Source organism: Suricata suricatta, chromosome 8 (assembly GCF_006229205.1).
Source record: "Suricata suricatta isolate VVHF042 chromosome 8, meerkat_22Aug2017_6uvM2_HiC, whole genome shotgun sequence".
NCBI lineage: Eukaryota > Metazoa > Chordata > Mammalia > Carnivora > Herpestidae > Suricata > Suricata suricatta.
Window position 1 is genome coordinate 87,575,856 of NC_043707.1, and position 7,541 is coordinate 87,583,396.

The window sequence follows — 7,541 nt, forward strand, 5'->3', positions numbered from 1 at the left end:
ATGCTTCTTATCCAACTGCTTACTACTTGCCCCACAGGCACAGGCAGCTGAAGTCTGAGGCTGGTAACTAGTCATTTACTTTTCTGGGTTCAGGCAGCACTTCTAGTGCCACCGGCCGGACTGAATCTCAGCTGCATCCCTGTGGGAGCTGTGGCCAGTTTGTGATTCAGGCAGTGGCTTTGCAGCTCTCTCTCAGGAACAACCTTGCCTCAATACAACAATCTCTCTGGCATTCTCTGCAGCCCAATTCTCAGCCCCTTCTGGGTTCAGCCTCTCTCTGGTTGACCACACTGCCAGTGCCATCACCTTATCCTTTAAAAGTTTTACTCTTTCGGGGTGCCTGGGTGGCTCAGTCGGTTAAGTGTCTGACTTCGGCTCAGGTCATGATCTCACAGTTCATGGGAATGAGCCCCACATTGCGCTCTGTGCTGACAGCTCAGAACCTGGAGCCTGCTTCAGATTCTCTGTTTCTGTCTCTCTCTGCCACCCTTCCCCCCAGCTTGTACTCTGTCTCTCAAAAATGAACAAAAGTTAAAAAAAAAATTGAAAAAAAAAGTTTCACTCTCTCAAATAATGCTTTGATAAACATATTGTGTTTTCCTGGTGTTTTCCAGGAATGGATACAAAGGAGTGTATTATGGTATTATTATATTTTAATATGGTCCCACTTACCTCCAAAGTCACTATTGCCAATTTATACTTTATTTCCCCATATCCATGTTAATTCTGAAGATTATCAACTCTATAAAGTTGACCAATATGATGGTTCTTAAAAATGGACTTTGGTATTGCTAAGCATTTTCTCTTATGTTTAGTGACCATTATCTATTTATGAAGTTCTTGTTCATATTTTGACTTCTTTTTTATCATTTTTTTTCTTATGGATTTATATAACCAAGTGCCTATGTTAGCATGAGCTGCCACAGCAAATACCATAGACTGGCTTAAACAACAGAAATTTGGTTTTTCTTAGTTCTGGAGGCTGGAAGGTCTAAGACCAAGTTGTCTGCCAGATGGGCATCTAGTGAGAGCTCTACCCTTGGGTTATAAAGTCTTCTCACTTCGCACTCACATGGGCTTTCTTTTGGTGCATGCATATGAAACATGCAATACTTCCCTCTTCTTCTTCTAAGACCACCAATCCTATTAGATTATGATTATTTAACCTTAATTACCTCCTAAATCCCTATATCTAAATATTATCACATTGTGGGTTAGGGCTTCAACATATGAATCTGGAGGTGAGGTGGGGTGGGGAGGAGACATAATCAGTCCATAGCACTAGGGTAATATTTGTTTGTTACATAAGTTTGCATACACATATATGCCTATGTGTGTATGTATATGCATATACATTTATCTTCAAATATTTTCTCCTAAACCATAATTTGACTTCTAATTTTGTTAATCATGTCTTCTGTCATAGAGAAGTTTTTGGTTTTGCTGTGTGGAATTCATTCATATTTTTTTCATAGCTTTTTTTTTATCTAAAAAATATTTTAATGTTTATTTTTGAGAGAGAGAAAGAGAGAAAGAGACAGAATATAAGCAGGGAAAGGGCAGAGAGAGAGGGAGACACAGACTCTGAAGCAGCTTCAGCTCTGAGCTGTCAGCACAGAGCCCAATCAAACTCAGGAACTGTGCGATCATGACCTGAGCTGATGTTAGATGCTTAACTGACTGAGCCACTCAGACGCCCCTCTTTATGGCTTCTTATTTTTCTGATTTGTTTAAAAGGGCCTTCTATATCCCAAAGGTCATCAACATATTATTTGTTCTTCTGTATTTTAGAAGAAGAACTTGCACATATGCCTTTTGAGACTGATGCTTTAGCTGGGGTAGGAAGGAGGTATAGTTTTAACTATAGTTTAATTTCTTTAATGGTTATTCATTTAATGTTTTCTACTTCTTGGACAAGTTTTGATTATATTTTCCTAGAAAAATCATCCATCTCAAATTCATGGGCATAAATTTGTTCATAATGTTTCCTTTAAAACTCACTCTTTATATGTGTACATCTGACCTTTCATGCCTAATATTACCTACAAAGTGTTTTCTCTGTTTTATTAATTGTTGTAGCCAAATAAATTTTTCTTTAAACAAACCTGTAGTTTTATTGTACAAGTTTGCTGAGTTTTTTCTCTATTTCATTAATTTCTGTTCCAATATCAATTAATTCATTTCTTACCACTTATTTTGGCTTCATTTTGTTTTTCTTTTCAATACTTTTTATGTCCTAATAAATAAATGTAAGGCTAGAGTTCTCTTCTGAAAATTGCTTTGGCCATTTCCCATTGGCTTTGATGTGTGCTGTTTTCATTGTGGTCCAGTTCCAAGTAGTTTATTTCCTCTTTAAACCAGGAGATCTTTAGAAGTGTTTTTATATTCCAGGAGTATAGACTTATTTTGGCTCCCTGTTTGTTAATTTCTAAAGTTATTGCATTCTGACCAATGAATGTGGCCTGTATAATAACAGTTTTTAAAAATATGTTGCCATTTCCTTTGGGCATAGACCAGAGCCAAATTTGGTGAGCTCTGTATGTGTGCTGTTAACTGAGACAAATAAAGCCTAATATTGCATTATTTTTTGCCTTCCAGTTTTGTTATAGCTTCTGAGATAGGCAATCATTTAGTTGCATTTGATAACAAAGCTATCTTCGACTCATTTATTCAACAGATATTTATTGAGTACCTTCATGTTCTAGGTACCATAGGCTTTGGGGGACACAAAGGATAAAAACCAGACATCTGCCCTTATATGTTTATAGTCTAGTGAGAGTGGCAGACATGAACCACCTGGTCTTATCAGTGAGACAATGATCCAAAGCAAAAATAATTGATTCTCTGAATGCATATCACAGAAAGCTTTCCTGATACTCAAGTAGAAAGCCAAAAGGGGAGTGAAGGGCTAGGAAGGGAGGAAAAGAGTGTTGTAGGCAGAACAACATGTTGCAAGGCCTTTCCATGCAATGTGAACAAGATGTCCCGGGTCCTGGAAGCAGGCCAGTGTGCCTGCAGTGCCCAAAGCCACGTGTACAACAGAGCTAGCCAGCGCTGGGAAGAGTGCATGTGTGTGCATGGTGGAGGGCGTGGGCGTGCACACCACACAAGCCCTATTATAAAGAGATTTGTCTTTATTTAAGAAAAATGGGAAGCCATGAAAAGAATTTAGGCAGGCTTACAGAATCACATTTTTGGTTTTTAAAAATAAATTGGAGGAGCGCCTGGATGGCTCAGTTGGTTGAGTGTCCAACTTCAGCTCAGGTCATGATCTCACGGTTTGTGAGTTCAAGACCTGCCTTGGGCTCTGTGCTGACAGCTCGGAGCCTGGAGCCTGCTTAGGATTCTGCGTCTCCCTCTCTCTCTACCTGTCCCTGTTCATACTCTGTCTCTCTCTCTTTCTCAAAAATAAATAAACATTAAACAATATTTTTAAAAATAAATAAATTGGAGAGAAACTGGTAATGTTTGCTTCAGGGAGGTTTTTTCTTCCTTGATGCTACATACACAGAGGTTTTACATCCCTCCTTGCTCCCTCCTTTTAGTAAACTTAAACTGAACATATTTAAGAAAAGTAATTGCCCAGTGCCTTGTCTATTAGAAGCCTACAAATTTTCCCTGTATGTTTGGAACCAAGGCTGCCCTGGTGCTGGATTATAATAACAATCACAACAACAGTCACATAATAAAAAATGATAGCTATCATTTTTTGAACATTACTGTGTCCTAGCTATGCCAGATCCTCTACAAGTTTTATTTCACTTAATCTTTACAACAATCTTAGGAGATTTTTTTTTTGACCACATATATCAATTACTATGTCTGCCACCCCTTCTAAGGGAATCTGCTTTGCCTACCACTTCAGCTGAAGGAAGGCTTACCCCAGTGGTTTTGATCTGTCCAATGCAATCATTTTCAAACACACACGCATGGGTCAGAGGTGTGCACTGGGTAAGAGGTGGTCCTTGGACCCAAAAGCAACCAATCCATTGGCCAGCTAGCAGTTTTTAGGGTATCGTAACACAAAAATACTTGTTCAAATAAATTCTTGCTTTTTTAGAAATTCCAAGTTGAAATATATAAAGGAAATCAGTTAATTGCAGAAACTGAATTTGGAAGATGAGAAGCCGGAGAAGCCTCGATGGGCCTGTGTGAGTTGAGGACGTGAGTATGAAAAGGTGTGAGTAAGCAGAAGCCGTGAGGCGGGGAAAAGATACCCGCGGGGAGGATGGAGAAATGGGAGGAGATGCAGACCTGAGAAGATGCCAGCTCTTGGGGAATAGCTGAGTCAGGTGAATGCTGGGCACCGAAGAAAGGATCTATATACTCATGCCCTGAGATCTAAGTCCAGTCTCTGAAAGCCCAGCTCTAAGCCTCACTCATCAGGCCTCACCAGAAGCTTATTATAGAGTATGTCTGAAGGAATCTCTGTTCCATGCAGCAAAAGAGACTTAGTATTATCATGTGCAGAGGAAGAAACAGAGGCTCAGAGGTTAAGTAACTTGCTCAAGTTGGTAGAGCAGAAAACCAAACTCAAATTAGTGTGAATATAGAACCTGCATTCTTAAGCATAATTCTATTAATATTATAGCAACAGGAATTATCTGTTCAAAAATGTTTGTTCAAGAAGGAAAGGGAAGCAAAAATAATATAAAAACAGGGTAGGGGACAAAACATAAGAGTCTCTTAAATATAGAGAACAACCTGAGAATTGCTGTGGGGGATTGTGGGTAGAGGGAGGGGCTAAACGGGGAAGGCACATTAAGGAAGACACTTGTTGGGAGTGTTGGGTGTTATACAGGGGAGAGGAATCACTGGAATCTACCCCTGAAATCATTATTGCACTATATGCTAACTAACTTGGACATAAATTAAAAAATAAAAAAATAATAAAATAAAACAAGCTTTTCGTTCTCTTACCTTGAACACAGATACAAGGAGCATACAACTTTTAATCAGCAAACCAAATAACTTGGCATTACTGGCCTGTTAAGTATTATGGCTTAACACTAGCTGACGGAATGGAACCTCGCTACGAAAGCAGTGCTTTTGTGACGCTATTTGGAGGGTGGGGGTGGGGAGGTAAGGGCAGGAACACATCAAAAGATAGGTTTATAATTCCTCTTCTAAGAACTGGCTAGAGCCTTGCAGGTCCTGGACCTGATTACCTATTAGCCCAGGGAGTAGCTCTGGGTGAACTAGATCATGCAAAAGAAAACTTCCAGCAGTCACTGAGAAGTAGATTGCTGCTAATGTAGTTTTTGGTAGTGGAGGGACAGAGCTAGGTGCCCAATCAACCCTAATTGTGGCCCACTATATGGAATGTCCTCTTCCTTATAAAAGGGTTTGCAAGTGAAGTGGCAAAGAGAATGAATCCAAAATATATTTAATGAGTGCCTAGAAATATGAGGCCTCATGCCCAGGTAAAGAACATAAATATCAGAGTCGTAGGTCCACAAGGTTGGAAGTAGGTCACCTTCATCACTATGACATAGCAGAAAATCTCTGTGGCTGCAAACTTCTGGTAAACCAACAACCCTTTCTTTCCTGAAAACTTTCTCAGAATGTGTGCACCAACCCAGCTGCCTCTCTGGATTTTTCCAGGTCCTATATTGTGGGCAGTGGAGCTCCTCTTCTTTGGTATCTGTACCCAGCAAGCCCCTACATATCCTGAGCCAACTGCAGCTGAAGACATTTCCTCTCTTGACCTTTGCCAAACCACCTTTTACCTAATTCCTATGTTTACCTAGTTGAGAGGGGTTGTGGCTAGCACCCAGGAACCAGACAGACCCACCAGGATGAGACAGATTAGGAAAGTCTCAGTGGGAGGCAGCAAGCTCCAGTTGGATGCTCCATGAGGGTCAGCTCCATGAGAGTCCCAGAGCCCAATGGCGAAGGTCAAAACTAAGCTCTGGGGGTGTCCTTTGGATTCCACAGTTTATTACCTGTGACTATCTTTATTATTCTTTCCTTACCTGGATACCCACTGCACTAAGTACTTACTTGATGTTTTTCTTCTAAAATTTACTTTTTAAATTAATTAAATAAAACTTTGTATCAGTATAGCAAATGAAAAATGAGGACCACTTGTCAAAAATAAAGAAGGAAACCTTGAAAATATATGTAACTATTAAGGAAAAATGTCTGCCCTTGTTTCAACTATAGTTGTAGCTCACTGCCATTGGAGAGGGCCTGTTTCAGGCTGGGGTGCCTGGGCCTGACCTGGAGTCGGCTCTGCATGTGGATCTTGTTTCCTTGAGGGGCAGTTGAGAGACCACAGAGAGGGGCCTTAAACTAGTCAAGCTTGTTTCCTTTCCTGCCAACTGGAGACAACAATAGTACCTGTTTTTTAAAGACCAGATGAAATATTGCAATGAAAGCACTTAGCACAAAACCTGACGCACATTATGTGCTCTGTGAATGCTGTCTATTCTTCCCAGAGGTCTCCCTGTATGTGCAGTCGTGATTTTCAGACCATCCATCACAATATTTGTTTGAGAATATCGCTAAGACCAAAATTCAACTTGAAATAGAAGACACAGACGTTAAAACCAGTGAGAAAGATATAATTATCGATAAAGAGAAGAAACAGTAAGGTAGAACAATGGTTTGTGATGACTAATTAGCTAAGATTAAATGTATCTTTATGAAGGGGTTCCAGGGCTGCCTGTAACAGAAGATGCTGGCCAGACCTCCTTAACCAACTCCTCATCCAAACAGTCCTTTAGAGAAACCTAACTCTAGATTCTTGGCAGCACAGGCTGGAAGCAAATAAGGTCTGCTTGGGTCCAGAGTCCAGATCCTCAGCCCTGCTTGGCATGGCTTCAACCACAGGCCTGAGCTTTCCCATCATGCCCAGTTCAGGCCAGAGGTATGGCTCTCTCCAGTCAGAATGCCTCTCAGCCCAGGTCAGAGGGGCACATTTGTGGCTAGTCCCCAGCCTCCAGTATAGCAGCTCTGGACAATCTGCCACAGAATTTTCCCAAATGGAACATCCCCCTTCCTGTACAGCTTAGCTCTGGCCACCTTGACCTCCCCTCACTTTCAACCACTTCCTTTCTTTCCCAATACCAACTTCCCTCTACATGCCCTACATTCCCTCTGTGTTTCTTCACAATGTTGCTTCACCCATCTTCCAAGACACTAACCTACCTTTCTCCTTTCCTTTTCTATCACCTCTCCCTCATTCTCTCTATTTCATCCTAATGTCTCCTCCCCTTCCTCCACCCCTTCTTTCTTTCTTTCACACATGTTTATGTGGAGCATTTACTGATGGGCTAGGCATTATGCTAGGGGTTACAGTGATCCTTATCCTCATTGGGTGTTTACCCTAAAAGGAAAGTCTTACACTAACAAATCATTCCTCAAATAATTAATTATACCAACAATAATGCTGTAAATAGGGAATCCAAGTGGGCCAGACCCTATGGAACTTATTTGACATTTTCCATGTCCAACTGGCATATCAGATGTACTAGATTGTGACTACCCTATAGAGTAAAGGTTATGTTTGATCTGCATTATATCTCCAGCATCTGGTG

The 7,541-nt window shown here is 40.7% G+C and overlaps 1 long non-coding RNA gene across 1 annotated transcript in view; it reads right to left on the bottom strand.

Moving 5' to 3' along the window:
• The window catches only part of LOC115299868, a 39,257-nt gene extending 34,280 nt beyond the window's left edge, over positions 1–4,977 (bottom strand). The window contains exon 1 of the long non-coding RNA XR_003912376.1: positions 4,921–4,977. This is a non-coding gene — a long non-coding RNA (uncharacterized LOC115299868). The remainder of the gene's footprint in view (positions 1–4,920) is intronic.
• Positions 4,978–7,541: the final 2,564 nt, after the last annotated feature.